At 47.2% G+C, this 16,830-nt stretch overlaps 1 protein-coding gene across 3 annotated transcripts in view; it reads left to right on the forward strand.

Annotated features, from left to right (window-relative positions):
• The window catches only part of B4GALNT3 (beta-1,4-N-acetyl-galactosaminyltransferase 3), a 72,523-nt gene that overhangs the window by 427 nt on the left and 55,266 nt on the right, over nucleotides 1-16,830 (forward strand). The gene's annotated exons all lie outside the window — the stretch shown is intronic.

Genomic DNA, 16,830 nt, shown 5'->3' on the forward strand with positions numbered 1-16,830 from the left:
CTCGGGAGCCCGGTGCGGTGCCGGTCCCGAGTCCCGCTCGGGAGCCCGGTGCGGTGCCGGTCCCGAGTCCCGCTCGGGAGCCCGGTGCGGTGCCCCCCGTTTCCAGGCCGGCCGGGGAGGAGGGGGTGAGCGCAGCCCGGTGCCGCGGCGGGCGGCAGAGCGCTGCTGGCGATCGGGGAGCCGCTTCCCGGGGAGCCCTCGGGGACGGAGGGGGGTTTTGTTCCCGGGAAGGAGATGGGTGTTGGGGGGGGTTCGCTTTTCTGCCTTTGGCCTGTCGGCTCTCACCCTCCTCTCTGTCAGGAGACCTGTCAAAATGTGACCTTGCTGGAGTTGAAGAGCCCGGAGCCACGGCGTTGAGGTGACTCTTGTTTTCGGGGCTCCGGTGCCAACCTGGAAGGCAGCAAAGATGCTTTGAATATTGCTTTGATGAGAGAAGAAGAGAATGCAAAGGAGGAGGGAATGCATACCCTGGAGATGCGCGCCACTCGCCTAGTAACGGGTTCATTTTGTGCAAACTTTTAGGAGTACAGCGGGGCTGATACTAAGTGCAGTTAGCTGCTTTTTTTCCGAAGTAGAGCAAAACAGTTATTTCTGTCAGTGTCATGTGGGTTTTTATGCTTCTCGTCTCTTTTACAGTTACAAGAAAGTTTTGAATGGCCCAAGGTTTTGTAAAAGCCTATGGTGTTGTTGCTGCTCTTCTTAAAATAATCTCAGTGCTTGGTGCCAATCTAATTCAATAGTAGTTTTTCAAGTATATCTGAGCATTTAACTATTAATACTTTTCAACGTCTTGGTCCCTTCATTACACATTATAAACCCCCTGATTCTTACTCCCGTGAGTCAGGCTTGGTTTCAGTCTTAAAGCCTTAGACTGTGGCTGTGCAAGGAGTTGCATGAACATCTACTTCCACAAAATCCATTACAGGACTTCAGCTTGTCCATTTGTTCCATATTATATGTGACGTTAAGGCTAAAAACACATATTTATTGTTCCAACAGCGTAAGAGATCTGATTTCTTTGGCTCGGATAAATCCTCTAGTAATAATCTGCTTTTTATGCCTGGTGGATTAGTTGTGACGTGAGAAGATGGGTTGCACTATGAATCTACTTCACGTTACATCTTTCATGTAACCTAGCCAAGCTTCTTACTGTACACCGCTTTGCCAATAGCCCTCAAAGATCCTTAGAGTAGACTGTAGAGGTATGTAGAGGACTTCAGCGGTGCAGCAAGGGAGAAAACAAACTGCTCAGAGGTATTTAAAATAGTGGTTATAAGGAGAGGTGGGCTGAGTCAGGTATCTAGAGCCGTACAGCTGACGGTCATGTCGCTGATAGCAATGCAAAGGGAGAGGGAGGGGATGGGAGAAACAGGCAGAGAGTGTAATGACAGAAGAGATGTGCAGGAGCAAACAACTTTTATGAATTGGGTTCTTCCTCTTTGCTTTTAGACAGGGTTATTTTTACATCTCTGTTACAGAAGTCATTCTGTTTTAAGACTGAAACTGGAAACAGTGACATGACTACAGTCACTACCAACCAAAACAGAAGATGAGGAAAATTAATTACATTATATTGAAGTTCAATTATATAAAAGTTCGGATTCTCCCAAATCCACCAGAGACGTTGCCGCTCATTGCATGCGGAAGACATTTAAACACTGCTGGAAAGGGTGGGAGGGTGAAACCCTCCAGCAGGCAGCTCCTCGGGGCTCTGCAGCATCACGGAGGGAGAGCAGCTGTGCCTGGAGAGCCGAGGCCCTGCAGGCGTGCTGGGCGCCGGGCATCATGTTTTCCTGGCCTCGTGGCCGGGATCCTGGAACCTGCTAACAGGAGGAAGGTTAATCTGTGACCCTCCCCACCCTTCCTCTTGCCCCAGTGCCTCTAAAAGTATGTTTTGTTTTAAGAGAAATCAGAAGTCAGAGTGAAAGACAAATAGTATCTGTTTTCTTTTGGCTGTTAAAACTAAGTAATGTTTGCTTCTCTGGAGACTGGGGCAGCTGCGTTTGTGACTCCACGTGGTGACTTTCCAGAGATCCCAGGGAGCTGGTGTAGGAGGGAGTGACTCTCAGAGCAATTAATACTTTTCCCCTCTCATTTCTGCATTGTTTTCTGTTGCATGTCCCAGGTGGGAGCCCTACTGTAAGTCACGCCTGGGACCAACCAAGATCTACCACCTCAACTTATCTGATGCAACAGCCTCCCCAGTTATTAATGACAAAATACAAAGGCTGTTTATTGGGTAATTTTTCTAGACAAAAGGCTAAGAGGCTGCCTCCATTGGGGCCAGAAAGCTGAAGAGATGCTGGGCTTGGAAGGAGATCTGCAGGACATCACTGTTTCCATCTCCTATGCCTGTAACAGAGTTTCTTCTTGCGTCCCTAAAAGGCCTTGCAGAACAGCCTGTGTATAGAAAGCCAAGTATGTTTTGTCTTTCCAGAGAGGTAAGCCCTCCTCTTGCAAGGCTGTAAGGAGTCACAGAAAATATTCCCTTTCCTCTTAGCCCCGCATGGGATGGAGCACAAGCCACTGTGATGCCCTCACGCCACCCCTGCTCCCAGGTCAGCGCATTAGAGCAAGTCTTCAGACATGGTGGATCCTCCCCAGCTTTATGCTCCTCTCCTCCTCTTCCCCCACCAGATCAGTTTCTGGTGGAGGAAGTAAAGGTCAGATGGCCTGGGTGTGAGCGTCTGAGTAAGTAACGCTTAAAAATTGAGGCCCTGACTGTCCTCCCTTGATCTATATGCAGCTCTGCTATGCAACAAAGTTAATCATGTAAGTGAGTGAGTTTGGATGAAAGAGAGTAAAGGGCCCAGGAGAATACGCTGTAATCATCGGTACGCCTTGGCTTCCACGGCACAGCATCACTGTACGCTGGGAGAGGCTCTGGCTGTGAGGTTCATTTTGCTGTAATGTTAAAGTCAAAGGTTGAGGGACCAGCCTGAGGTGCAGAATTCATGCTCAGTATACCCCATGGGTTGGGATTCACGCATGCCTAAGTCGATCTGGGCCCTTTTCTAGCTGCCAGGGAGGTTTGGGATGGGCTGGACAGGGATGGATGATAGTATCGGCTCTCATGAGTGCTAGCTTTCCTTTGAAGGTGATACTGAAATGAGCAGTCAGTCTGGTGGAAAAAAAAATATTTTTTTTCTTGTGATGTGGCTGCATCAAGGTATTCCTACATATTCTTCCCAGAGAGCCTTATTGGCAGGACTGTTGTCTCTCATGGGCAGGAGGGTGTTTCTGTTCCTGTTGTTGTGGGGCTTGCCTTTTTTTTCCTTTTTGCCTTTTTTTTTTTTCCTTTTTGCCTTTTTTTTTTCCTTTTTGCCTTTTTTTTTCTTTTTGCCTTTTTTTTTCTTTTTGCCTTTTTTTTCCTTTTTGCCTTTTTTTTCCTTTTTGCCTTTTTTTTCCTTTTTGCCTTTTTTTTCCTTTTTGCCTTTTTTTTCCTTTTTGCCTTTTTTTTTCCTTTTTGCCTTTTTTTTCCTTTTTGCCTTTTTTTTCCTTTTTGCCTTTTTTTTCCTTTTTGCCTTTTTTTCCTTTTTGCCTTTTTTTCCTTTTTGCCTTTTTTTCCTTTTTTTCCTTTTTTTCCTTTTTTTCCTTTTTTTCCTTTTTTCCTTTTTTTCCTTTTTTCCTTTTTTCCTTTTTTCCTTTTTTCCTTTTTTCCTTTTTTCCTTTTTTCCTTTTTTCCTTTTTTCCTTTTTTCCTTTTTTCCTTTTTTCCTTTTTTCCTTTTTTCCTTTTTTCCTTTTTTCCTTTTTCCTTTTTTCCTTTTTTCCTTTTTTCCTTTTTTCCTTTTTTCCTTTTTTCCTTTTTTCCTTTTTTCCTTTTTTCCTTTTTTCCTTTTTTCCTTTTTTCCTTTTTTCCTTTTTTCCTTTTTTCCTTTTTTCCTTTTTTCCTTTTTTCCTTTTTTCCTTTTTTCCTTTTTTCCTTTTTTCCTTTTTTCCTTTTTTCCTTTTTTCCTTTTTTCCTTTTTTCCTTTTTCCTTTTTCCTTTTTTCTTTTTTCCTTTTTCCTTTTTTTTTTCTTTTTTCCTTTTTTTTCCTTTTTTTTCCTTTTTTTCCTTTTTTTTCCTTTTTTTCCTTTTTTTTCCTTTTTTTTCCTTTTTTTCCTTTTTTTTCCTTTTTTTTCCTTTTTTTTCCTTTTTTTTCCTTTTTTCCTTTTTTCCACTGATCTGCTGCCCAATAGATATTTATAGAAATCTTAAACATATTTACAGCTGACTGAAGAAAAACAAGCAGGCTGATGTGAGTTGAAGATGGGTACAACTCTCCTCACATGAAATGTGGCCTGTTGTCATCCAAAACAAGTTGTAACAGGCAGGACACTGCCTCCCTGCCAAGAAACCCGAGGAGCTGGAGACAGTCTGTTTACTCCTGCTGCTGACAGGCACTAACCTCTGTGGAGTGGGCTCTCCAGTAGGAATGTTTTTCTCATCTTTACTAGCTTGCTACACAGCACACTTTGCTCCCGCAAGTAAACGCTGGAGACAGGAAACTTTCTTATTTCAAGGGTGAATGAGGTGTTGGGGAGGAGAAAATACCAGTAAAGCACAGAGCAGCCAGGCCTGGAGAGTGACTCCTGCACCCTGCCTTCACTCCTGTAATGCTGTTGGCTTGGCAGAACAGCTGGAAGAGGCAAGGGCAGGGACAAGTCTTCCTCAGGGAAGATCCCACACCCCAAGACACTGCCTCTTTCCAGAGCTGCTGCGATGCTCTGTTTGGATGGAAAGGCTGGTGGGTCGGGGACCTCCTGCTACTTCTGTTTTTCTCTTCTGTGCCCAGCAGTGCCTCATCTCGTCCGCCCATGCAGAAAGGTATGATTCTGAGGGAGCAAGACTGGCATCAGCAAGCTGTGCTTGCAGGCAAGGAGGATGTGCAATGATCCCCCTTTGCTTTAAAACCTTGTGTCAACATAGTAAAAGCAAATCCTGATCCCTGAAGAAACTTGGAGGTGAGGTCGTTCCCAGCCGTTGCTGTGCAGACTTTTTCTGCTGCAAGGACCATGGTACCTCAGGAAGCTATAAATCACTTGCACTGATTTCCTTTATTGCAGGTGTGAGCGTCACACTGGGCCAGGCACAAGCAGGGTGTGTAGGATTAGATTAGATTGCTGGGAGGTGTAGCTTGTAGGAAAAAGGGATCAGGGGGCTCCTTCTTTAACCTTCCACTCCTGGCTGCTTCAACCTACCCTTGTTCCTCCACATTTTATTGTTGCATGTAAATAACACTGGGAGTGTGTTATCTTCCTATCTTGGATTGTGACAAGTGGTTTCTGTCTCACTTCTAGTGTCTCAAATTGCTGCTTTTCTAACTCAGTAGTGTGCAGTCCTACTCTGAAGTGGGAAATAGGAGGGGTTCAGAAGAAACAGTGGAGATATGCAAATAAAAAAGTCCTTGTGGCAAGAATTCCAACTCTCCAGTATGTACATCTTCAGTGTTCCTTTCCTTCCCCTGAAAATTGGTTTCTTACCCCCCTACCATGGTGAGCTCTCTGATGTTCAGGCGTCCAGGCTACTACAAAGCCGTGCAAGTTGCTTAAAAACTGACCTTATTTCTGGGTGACAGGGGGATCCCAACACCTAACTGTACTGGAGGCTGAAATAAGCCTAAATGGGAATGAGGGGCAGAACAGCCCATTGTGACTGGCCCAGAGGCTCCATGCATCCTTGGCACAGACTTTCTCAGGAGAGGGCATTTCAAAGACCCAGAAGGGTACTGGTGGGCCTTTGGTATAGCTGCCTTGGAGATGGAGGAAATGAAAGAGCTGTCCACCTTGCCCGGTCTTGTGGGGTTGCTGAGGGTTGAAGAACAACAGGTGCCAATTGCTACCACAGTGGTGCACCGGCGGCAATATCGCACCGACTGAGACTCCCTGATTCCCATCCATATGCTGATTCATCGACTGGTGTGAATGGGCAGGTTCACGTGTTTGTATGAGAAAAGTATCTGGCAGAAATCTGAAGCTGCTCGTTTAAAGTAATGCACCAACTTCCTTCTCTAGCCTCCCTGCCCAGGCACCCTCAGAAGCACCTATGCATACGGGTAAGCACACCCACATATGCAGGTTCATTCACATGCACATGGGCTGACTTTTGCAATCGCTCACACGCAAGGTTACTTGCCTGTACGTGCACAGTATCGCTCTTTTGCATAGCTAATTGCAGCGAAGGTTACTGCGTGCCCATGGGGAGAGATTGGACCCTGTAGCTCTCCCGTGGTGGCTGAAGTACTATTTCCTCTCTGTGGAAACTGTTAACCCAGAGGAAAAATTAAACTAGGTATCACCCCCAAAGCACCTCATCCTGACTGAAGAAAAGTGTTGGCAGCAGGGAAGCATCTATATCATGAAGTTTGCATATGATACTTCTGTGCGTTTGAAGACCTTCATTCACAGGGATCTGTGCCAAGCAACACCATTCCCCAAAGTACATCGTGGGCTGCTGTAGCTGTGGGGAGAAGGATGGGCACTGCAGGTGGGGCAGATTTTTCACATTCAGGTGGTCAGTTCAGTCTCCCTGGAGGATGATCAGAAGTGCTGTCACATCTTGCTTTGCACTGGTGTATGTAAAATGGAGTCAACATCCCCAGGCCTGTATTCACAGCATAGACTGCTATCACAGACCCAGCGGAGAAGCCAGGGCCACTGAGAGCGATTTGCATCATACTCTAGCTTGGTTGTGAAGTTCATTGACACAGCAGGCAGGGGATGCTTGGACCTCATGCTAGCGATGCCATACTTGTCCTGGGCCAGTGTATCCTTTCACTGCTGCTGGGACATGTACTGCAGGTAATTTGTGAACCTGGCTTTTTTCACCTCTTGACTTGAAGTCAGGTAGGAATTTGACTCTTAAATAACCTTTTTGTGAAGCAGCACTGAGTGCCTGGGTCCTTGTGCACCAAATGAGAATCATGAGTGTTTGTTTTCTTGGAACCTGGCCCACAGTTGGTCTGGCCCCAGAAGATCCCCAGATCATTTGCAAAGATTACATATTATCATTATAAATAAACTCTTGTGACATCCCTTTATGTACGCATTATCTGTGACAGATTTGTGTAGTGGTGTGCCAGCACAGCACGTGTTCCTGCACCACACCTTCCTCTCTTGAGTCAGATTGGATGACTTGGATCTCACAGAGCGGTGCCCTCCTGTGCATCTCGTCCACGCTGTGGGGTTGGCAGAGGAATGCTATTGTCTTCTGGAGATGCGTTTCTGCGTATGGTATAGTAGTAACATGAAGGCTCTGCCTTCTCTTGCCTGCAAGCTCAGGCAGATGTGAAGGAAGAGCGGTGCTGGGATAGATGATGGATGTCGTCTTTCATCTTGCAGTTTAGAATTGCCAACATCTGCAATATGGTAAAAGGCAGGATGTTGTCCTGAAGGCAGAGGTTGCCTTGTAGGTCGTGGCAGTGGGGAACGGAGTGATGATGGGGTTCTTTCTCCAGTGCTTACAACAATAGCCTCGAGAATTGATGGGGTTATTTATTTTGTTGTACTTTGAGTTTCCCTTCCCTATTTGTCTTGCTGTGCATTAGTGTTCCCTTTTCCAGTCACTTCCCAATGCAATTGCTTTTTTCAGGCTTGCAATAATAGCTGAGAAGGGCTTTCCAGAAAAGCAAAAAAGCTGTCTTACTTAGATGTGGTGTGAGATTAAGAGATTCATGTAGTGCCTTGGGTGGAAACAGATATGAACCTGGTCCTTAGATACTTATGCTTTTTGTGATGTTAGAAATTCATTGTGTGTGTAATTAGCCAAACCAAAATGCACTGGCATCTTGACCAGAGCTCCTCTGTACTTCTGTTTTCCCGAGAAGACTTTCCCACACCAGAGCGCAAAGGCTTTCATATTCCTGATCTGGAGAGAGTCCCCTACACTTTGAGATGATAAGATGGTCTGGGGCAATGTTGCTGTTAAGTAAATCAGCCTTCTCCAAACACATCTCAGAACAATAATTCATGTTGGCGTAATAAGGAATTTAAATCAGCTACACAGAATAATGAGATTCAATTAGTCTTTGAGATGCTGGATCATTTCAGACAATCCAAAGATTATCAGGTGGACCTGTGAGTCCCCCTGAAGCATTGGTGCCCCTCTCAAAAGGTCACTAGTTCTAATTTTATCATTTCCTAAGGCTTAGTTATTTCAGTGTTCTGTGACTATTTCCCATTTGAGATTTTTTTGAGGGGAAGAGAGGTCAATGTGGCTTCTTATCCCCCTTGTTTTTAGAAGCTGGAAAAGCTGTCACCTATTACTTTACATTGTAGGTCTATCTGATACCCTTATGTGGCAACAGTATTGCATCTTGTACAATTCTTGCTTTTCTGTGTCACCGTTTTCCATCAGAGATGCAAATGGTAAGTCCCAGACCTTTGCATCATCCATGGGGATTTTCTTCCTTCCTGGTTTCCATCTTGGTGACCTTGATGTTGATTTCAGACAGTCTAAATATTCGTGGATTTTTTTCCCAGTCAAGCCAATATGAGCAATTGACAGCCAGTGCTACTCAGTAATGTAAAAAAATGAATCCACATCACAGACTTGACTATGGGGCCTTCCATAACAGGCAAGTTTTATCTTTTTAACTTTCTTTTCCACTAGTCCTCTGGACTGTGAGTATTATGAACTAGTAGGCTTATATAGAAGCCCATGTGTCACTGAAATTCTGTAAATTCACACACACTAAACAGTAGTTCATTGTCAGATGCTGTTATATCCCGTTTACCAGTAAAAATATTTGATCTGCATCATCACCTGTTAGGCTGCAGAAGTGCCTAGTAAAGCTGTCTTGAAGTGAGGACAATCTACATTAATGGTATGTGTATTTTTTCCTGGCATTCTAAATAAATCTGTTTCTGCCTTGCTTCAAGAGGCCACTTATTTCCATGTTATTAGTGTGGGCTGTTTGACTTGGCCCGTATATTTGGTGTTGGCAACTCCGACAGCTTCCTCCGTGCTGCTGTTCATTTCAGCCTGGTTATGTCCAGCCCTTCTCGTAAATACTTCACTTCCTAAATTAGTTTTATTTATATTTTGTAATGTTATTTTCTGTAAAATTGCAGTAGTCATGTCTGGGTGCTGTTAACCCCATCAAAGCTGCAGAACAATACTTATAATGGAAAGAGAATATCCTGTCCAGACCACTCTGTACTAATAGCCTCAATTACCTGCTGCGGCAGCTTGCTCAGCATTAGCCGGCACAGTCCATGTTTTGTTGTAAGCAGGCCAGTTGGGTTTTATTTGTTTTCAATTAAAAATGCAAAATAAACCAACCATCTGCCAAAACCAAGTTTTCCTATCAAACCTGACTAAACTATAGTTTCCAGAGGTGTACCTTGAAAATAAATTGTCTGCCCAAGATAAGGACTAAATATAAGAAGTCTCATTTTGCAGTTGCTATGTCTTGAAAACATCAATGCATGCCTATTTCAGAGGAAATCTTGTGAACGGCAATTATGACCCATAGTCTGTACTCTCATACCAATGGGAGGGAGTAATAGCATCTACTTAGAAATTCAAAATAACACCCAAGCCAAGGTGTTAAGAATGAACACATTATTAAAGTCTTTCCCAGGTCATATGTCACCCCTATCTTATTAGGAAAAAAAAAAAAAAGCAGTGAGAAAGTTTGTCCTTAAAACTAGAGCTCGGAGCAAAGGTGAACCTTGGAGTGGAAAGAAACCCCACCACCTCCAGGCCCCACGGACATCCCTCACTCCCCTCGGACAGACCCCTCGCATTGTGCCGGCACCGTGGCCCCAGGGACGCTGGGGTCTCCCCTCTCCCTCGGGGTTCCGTGCAGAGGAGATGGCACCTCTCCAGGGGCAGGGCCGGGGGACGGGAAAGAAGGGCCCATGCAACGCTTGGCAATCAACAGTGACGTTATGGAGCTCTGGGAGACCTTGCGCCGTTGTGGCTTGGAACGCTGTGGCCACCATCTCATCCAGGGGACGCTGGGCACAGGATGAGGAGGGTGCTGGAGCCTAGGGCGCACGGTGGGAGGTGGAGGGCAGTCCCTGTGCCCAAGGGGCAGCAGAATGGCGCAGGGGAGCGATCCCCAGGAAAGGGGCCCTTAGCCCCCCAACCTTTCTCCTCCTCTCACAGTAGGACATGTTTCAGGCCACAGGTCCCCCAGCTCCCAGCACAGCTATCTCTGCGTTGCCATCGCAGTGGCCTCCTGATGTCACGAGCCATCTCGTTGCCCTTCTGTTCTGGGCCCTATAAATACAGGGACGCTGGCCCACAATTCGCTGAGGCCCTTGGTTTCCAAGGCTGATTGAAAGAAGGAGGTCCCGCGGCAGCAAGGCAAGTGGCTGCCCACTTTTGTGTGGGAAGGCAGATAGCCAGCTGCAGGAGACGCGGAGGAAGAGGAGACAGTGTCGGAGGGGGGACACCATCAGCCACGTGATAGCGATGGCCATCGCTCGTGTGGCTGATGGTGTGGAGCCCACAGAGGTGGATCCACCCAAAGATCCAGAAGAACTGATGGAAGTGGATCTGCCCCCAGCATGGCTCACCTGGCACCACTACGCTGTCCCAGGGCTCCCCTCCGTGACACCATGGCAGCAGTGTTGCAGGAACACCCAGCCAGCGCCCTACCATGGGCCCAGCCTCCACGCCTGGCCATCCTGCGGGCTCACCTGTTCCATTTCCTGGCATCAACAATTATTTTGTTGATTGCCACGGGTTGTGTGAGCCCCTCTTTCCCATCCCCCACCCCTCCTGAAGGGGTGCCATCTCTTCTGCTCTGAGCCTCCAGGAGAGGGGACGAGACAACCTGGCTTCTGCCAGGCTGCTGCGCTGGAGCGACACGAGTCGTCCCTCGGAGGACCACCGAGGTCCCTGGGGCCTGGGCGTGGGGTTTCGTCAGTCTGAGGACGAGAAGGCTGCCTGATGGGTGGCTGAAGATGAAGCCAGACCCTCCGTGGCAGTGCCCAAAGAATAGCAACGGGTCAAGCAAAGAAGTTAGAGGGACGGCTGTTCCTATGGAGGAGGAGACTGCAGTTCTGCCAGGAAGAAGTGCTGGCCTTCAGCATTAAGGTTCCTTCTAGCTGCTTCATTAGGAGATCTTTTCAAGATCGGCAATAAACAATTAAAAAATTAACCGCAAAACAAGAAAGAGAGCAGTAAAAATGCTTTTGTCCTCTCCTATTTGGTACTTTGGTGACTGCATCTGGACTCCTCTGTCCCCTCCTTGTCTCCCTAGTTCAGGAAAGATGCTGGTGCGTGGTGTGGGCCCAGCCCAGGGCCTTCGAGATGGTGAGGGGCCAGGGCACATGAGGGCAGGCTGAGGGAACCATCTCTGGTCATGCAGGTGGTGAGACACTGGAACAGGTTGCCTGGAGAAGTTGTGGATGCTCCATCCCTGGAACATTCAAGGCTACGTTGGAGGGGCCTTTGAGCAACCTGATCTAGTGACAGATGTCCCTGCCCATGGCAGGGGGGTTGGACTAGGTGATCTTTAAAGGTCCCTTCACACCCAGACCATTCCATGAGTCTCTGAGACAGGCAATAGTATAATATGCTGCTGTGCTCAGTTGCCCAGCAATTTTGTGCCCTGTGCTAGCAAGTGTCTGCAATTGCCATCTCTCTCTTTCACTTATATTCGGTTTGTAAAACAGGTGTGTACAGCAAAACCAACCAATGTGTCAGCTATGGATCGCTGAATTACTGCTTCTTTGCAAAATACCAAGCCCACATATTTTCTTTTTCAGTTTCTTAGCTGAAACTCAAGCCCATCCCTGTAGGATGCTTTAGCTCTGAAGGACATTTTTTTCAAGCATTTATAATTTGTCTGATATAAGTCACTATTCCAAGAGTCATTGTGTCCCTTCCTGCTGATTTTGAGACAGGCACCCTGACAGCAGCCTAGGTGTTACTGTTGCCAACCACTTCACCTTTCAATTTTTATTTTTCTTTTTGCCGCATAGGTTATATAGACCCTTTTGCTTAAACCCAGCAGGTCTAGCTTTTCTCAAGCCTCCAGTGATGATCCTCTAGGACTGTCCCCCTGCCCTGAGTAAACATCTGCATGGATCTAAGTTCATATGCATCCTAGAAAGAGCTTCAGTGCCAAACACAGCCTGAATGCTGGTCTGTGGAAAAAGGTTTTGCCAAGTTGACACTTAGTTTGTCTCCACACGCTGGCCAGATCACTCACTGCAAGCACCTCAAGAACCAAAAATGATTTGGTACCATCATTCTTCTCTCCCCTCACAGATAGGGGCAAAACCCTCTTTATAAAGGTGTTTAATTCTTCAGGGCCTAAGCAATCAGGTTTGTGGCAGGGGTTGCTTCATCACCTCTTTCTGCCCAGGCACCTGGGCTGCTCCCACTCCGTCGCTGATTCCCAGGGCTGTTCCCCGTCCAGCTCTTCTGCAGCCACTTCCTCAGGCCAGGAAGAGCTTTGTAAGGTGTGTGAGTTGAAGGACAGTTGTAGTGCTCTGGATTGTGCTATGTTGGGAGCTTATTTATCCTTGGATGGCTGTATTCTAATTCTGTCTCTGCTGTTTTGGTCTCCTGCCTCTTCAGGGAATTGGATGCACTTTGTGAGACCAGGGTTTGACAGACTTTAACCTTGGTAATGGGTGTTTTCCTTTCCCCGTAGTTACTGGCTGTAGCTGATTATGTGTATTTACTTGTTTGTGTTGTTCACCTGCTCCAGTAGTGGAGCTAAGATCGCCAGCATTCAGCCTGAATTTAATTTGCTTATCCTGCCAGTGCCTTTTCATCCGTTGGCAATTTCTCTGTTGCCGGCATGGTGCTGCTCACCTGCGCTTGGTCTGCAGCTAATAAATGGCTCCACCTTCCATATTGCTTTCCCCTCTCACTAAGCCCTCATTTTCATCCCTGCTGCTCCTCTGAAGAAGTCCTGATGATGCTAATGTTGCCACCACCCTGTAGTTGTGCTCTGCGTTTGCGATTCCTCAGAACATGCTGCTGTTTCTTGCAGGTCTTGCGAGGTATTTCCACGTGCATCTCACTGACTTGCACCACTTGCTGCAGTGGGGAAGAGGGTCTTTTGTGTGTGCTGGTGGTGCAGGGGAGGATGCAGTCCCTCTTTGAACTCCAACTGTCCCCCGCCTCAGTCTGGCTAGTATTATTTCAGTTTGTCTGTACTGTCTGATCGCTGTCTGCATTCCATCAGCTCCAGCCATGTGGCCGATTTCCTTTGCATCGCAAATTGTAATTGCTTTGCCAATTAACTCTGGGTCTTCCAGTGCTCTTTCTTGATTGCCTTGTCCCAAAACCCTGTGCTTCACAAATGGCATGATTAGTTGGGGTTTTTCCTAAACTTAGATCCTTTGTAAATTCTGTTTTCACCTTTTTCTTGTAACTCTGTGTTCGAATTAGATATCTGACATAGGTATATCAAGGAGAGGAAAGAAATATTTCAGCAAGTCTTGCAGCTCATGCAGAAGTAGAGGAAGAAAAAGTGAAAGACAAGACAAGCAGGAGAGAAGAGGTATCATTTGGGAATAGAGACGACTGGGATTATTTAACAAAAGTAAGAAGCAGCCAAAAATGGGGCACAGTAAGATGCGTGTCAGAGCAGAGTAATCAGAAAATGCCAATGGCCACTAAAAAGTCGTAAGGGGGAAGGAACTGAAGGCTAAATTAGAAGCAAATAATTGGCATTTCAGTGGAGCAGAGAAGCTGGAATCAAGACTCTTGGGTGCAGAGATCAAAAAGAGGAGATGTAGAAAGGAGTCGGAGGCCACAGAGTAAACCACTGACTCAGTTTTAGAAGGAGTGGAAGAAAATGCAGGGATAATAATTACAGAAGCTGGTGGGGACCATAAGCAGCTCTACTGAGATGGTTAAGAATGTATTTGGTGTCATAAGGGTGTTTGGTGCCTTGTAAATTAGTACCATGGTGGCTTCTTACTGTAGTCGGTGTCTGCCAAGACATCTGGTTTCCCTGTGTAGAGCATTGTGCTCAGTGCTGCAGCTGCTCCACTTGATTTGCAGAGTGTGGTTACCTGTTTTGTCCTGGGTGTCTAGCAAACGCTCAGCACTTTGCCAGTTGTTTCTGTAGAAAAAGGATTTGCTAATGTAGTCAGGAATTTTTCACATGTCTCAATTTACAAAAGATGTAAAGTCCCTTTTCTTTAGGTACAGTGACAATCAAAGAAAAGATGCTTGGTTTGTGCATAGTCCTATGGTCCGAGGTTGGGTAGCATTTAATCCAGAAACTCTCTAGATTTGCTGAGGTTCATGCTACCTCTGTTCCTTTCATAATCCTTGCAGCTCCCTTTCTGTCTTTCTTTCCATGCCCTTTGGGGATTTTTCCCTTACACAGAGGGGCAGGCGTTGTTTGCTGGAACCAGCGCAAGTTTGCATCCAGGCACAGGGGAAAACTTGTCCCACTCGACTCCTACCCCAAGCACTGACTCCCACAGCACAGACTGTGATGTTACAGCTATCAGCCTCAGCATCCCGCCCCCAGGTAACCATTTTGTAGTAGGCAGCGTGGTGGAGAAAGGACCATTACGGGAAGGGGCTGGACCAGGCTCTCGTATAAGCCATGTTTGCAAGTGGTGCTTGTTCAGCATGGCATACTGGAGTCCAAGGTGCACCAGCTCCAGATCTGCCCAAAAATATGTAAAACACATGGTATCCTATTGTGAGTTTGCAGCCTAAATTATCCCTCTGGGCAGAAAGTGAGTCCTGCAAGCACTGCCCAGGTCTAGGAGCAGATCCTTTTGGGAGCTGCAATTTGTCCTTGCTCTGCCTCTGTGCGATGAGGGAGGGATTTGCTTCAGCCCAAGCCAGGGTTGCTCCCCACTGCTCACCACTGGTGTATATTTAGCTGACAGCGTGTGGCCATGTGGGCCATTTGAAAGCAGCATCTCCCAGCTCTCACCTCGGTGCTGCCCAGCTTTCCATAGCGGTTGAGCTGCTGCTGCCTGGGTGGAGAGCTGGAGGCTAAAATTAGCAGGGAGCTCTTCTCTTGCCAAATGCTGCGTCTGACCCAGCCGAGCCTGGCAAGGGGGAGAGGAAAATGGTCTTAAATCTCTCCATGCAGAGCGCCCAGCATGCCTGCCAGCTTCTCAGGGGTTTCATTGTGAGGGGTGGGGATGCCCCACTGGGGGGTGCTTGGGGGGATGCTGAAGCAGCAGGGAGAGTAAGACATTGCCAGGATGGTCTCAGGACACGGTAGGAAATCCTGATTCTCAGAGCTCTGTTTCCTTCTCCGCCTCCCTTTGAATATCATATGAACAGTTAGGGAGGCCAATTCTTGCTCCTGGATGTCTTAAGAGCTGTAGGCGTCTCCCCGCTTAGGGAGAGGTTTTCTGGGCTGATGTGGGGTTTGGCTGCCATAAGAAAACTAGTGTATATTCACTGCTCCCACCCCACCAGAAAAAGCTGCTGAAGATTTCGCTGCCCCCAGCAGCTGCCCACCCTAAATGAGCAGTTGTTCACTCTGTAACAGAGTAGTGTCCCAGCAGAGCAGGCTCTAGGAGGGGCTGTGGTCTGGTGGTTACAGCTCAAATTGGGTGAATGGGGATGCACGCTATCCCTGTGTCTGCTGTTGAGCAGCCAAGACTTCAGAACGAGCTGCTTCAGCAGCCCGTGCCTCAGTTAGCCTCTATGGCAAAGATGTTAATGATAATTATTACTTATCCTTTTGAAATACTTAATGTCCATGAACGGAAAAGCATTAATTGGGCCCCAAATGACTTCAGTGCAAGGGGAAAGGATGTTGTTTCATTACTGACTATTCTGCCAGACCCAGCCTGCCCTGCTGGTACAGTCCTGCTGGTTTGGCTGTCCCAGGCATGCCGCTACCCTGTCTTTTGAGAACCAACTTTGCTAGTGTGTGTAACGCAGCGGCAGGAACTCGTCTGGGCCCTCAGAATAAAGGTCTCGCCTCTGACTTTTCCCATTGATTGCACTTGCCTGAATTGCACAGCCTGGGGCAAGAAATGGGTGGAAGGATGCAGCTGAGGTGGGGACTTGGTCCCTAAACCCTATTCCTTTTATCCGTGGCCTTTGGAAAGACCCGGCTGCACTATTTGCAAGGGCAGCACAGTGGCAAACTGTGACCATTGCAGAAAGAACTGCTGTGGGTTTTGCACATTTTCAGTCCCGACAGCTCAGGAGAAGGTGGTCTAAGGGACACCATGGGTGTGGTGGAGCAAAATGAGTACCCCTTGACAGCTTAATAAAGGTCAGAGTAAATGTAAACAAGGTTTGCATTGAGATTTCTTTTTTTTTCAGCAAGGGTTGGTGGGCACTGCTCATGGGGAAAGCTGGGCCAACTGCAGGAAGAATTAAAAAACCAGGAAGCCATGTTTACGGTCTGCCTGACTTGTTTCTGCTGAAAGGGAGGTGAAATTCCCTTTTTCCTGCAAACAGCAGAGAAACAAAAGCAGTTGGGATGGCTGCACTAACTGTGTCTTATGCATTTGACCTGCTAACTTGGAAAGTGGCTTCTCTTTGTGTCTGGAGGTGTGTACAGAGGATGCGTGCTAGCCCTCTGCCAGGTCTCCATTACGTTAGGTGTATGGGAAGGAGAGAGCTCCAGGAACTGGAGGGGATGTAGTACGGGCAGGGTCCATCCTTGCTCCTGTCTCAGCTCCAGGCACAGTTGCCTCCCTACTGCGAGCACTGCTCTGCAGTTTTATTCCGGTGAAGTAAGGGAAACAAAACTTTCAAGTGAGTCCCTGGCTTCCCTTTCCTTTTCCCTGCCGGAGGTAGCAGGAGGAGTGTCTATGTGAAGGACATCAAGGTATTTTTAGCATGGGTAAAGAAAAGCAAAATACATGGGAAAATGTGCCTCCTGCAGCTGCAAGAGGAACTGCACTATATGTCAGACCGGCTCAGGGCTGCTGTT

Source organism: Buteo buteo, chromosome 19 (genome assembly GCF_964188355.1).
Source record: "Buteo buteo chromosome 19, bButBut1.hap1.1, whole genome shotgun sequence".
Lineage (NCBI taxonomy): Eukaryota > Metazoa > Chordata > Aves > Accipitriformes > Accipitridae > Buteo > Buteo buteo.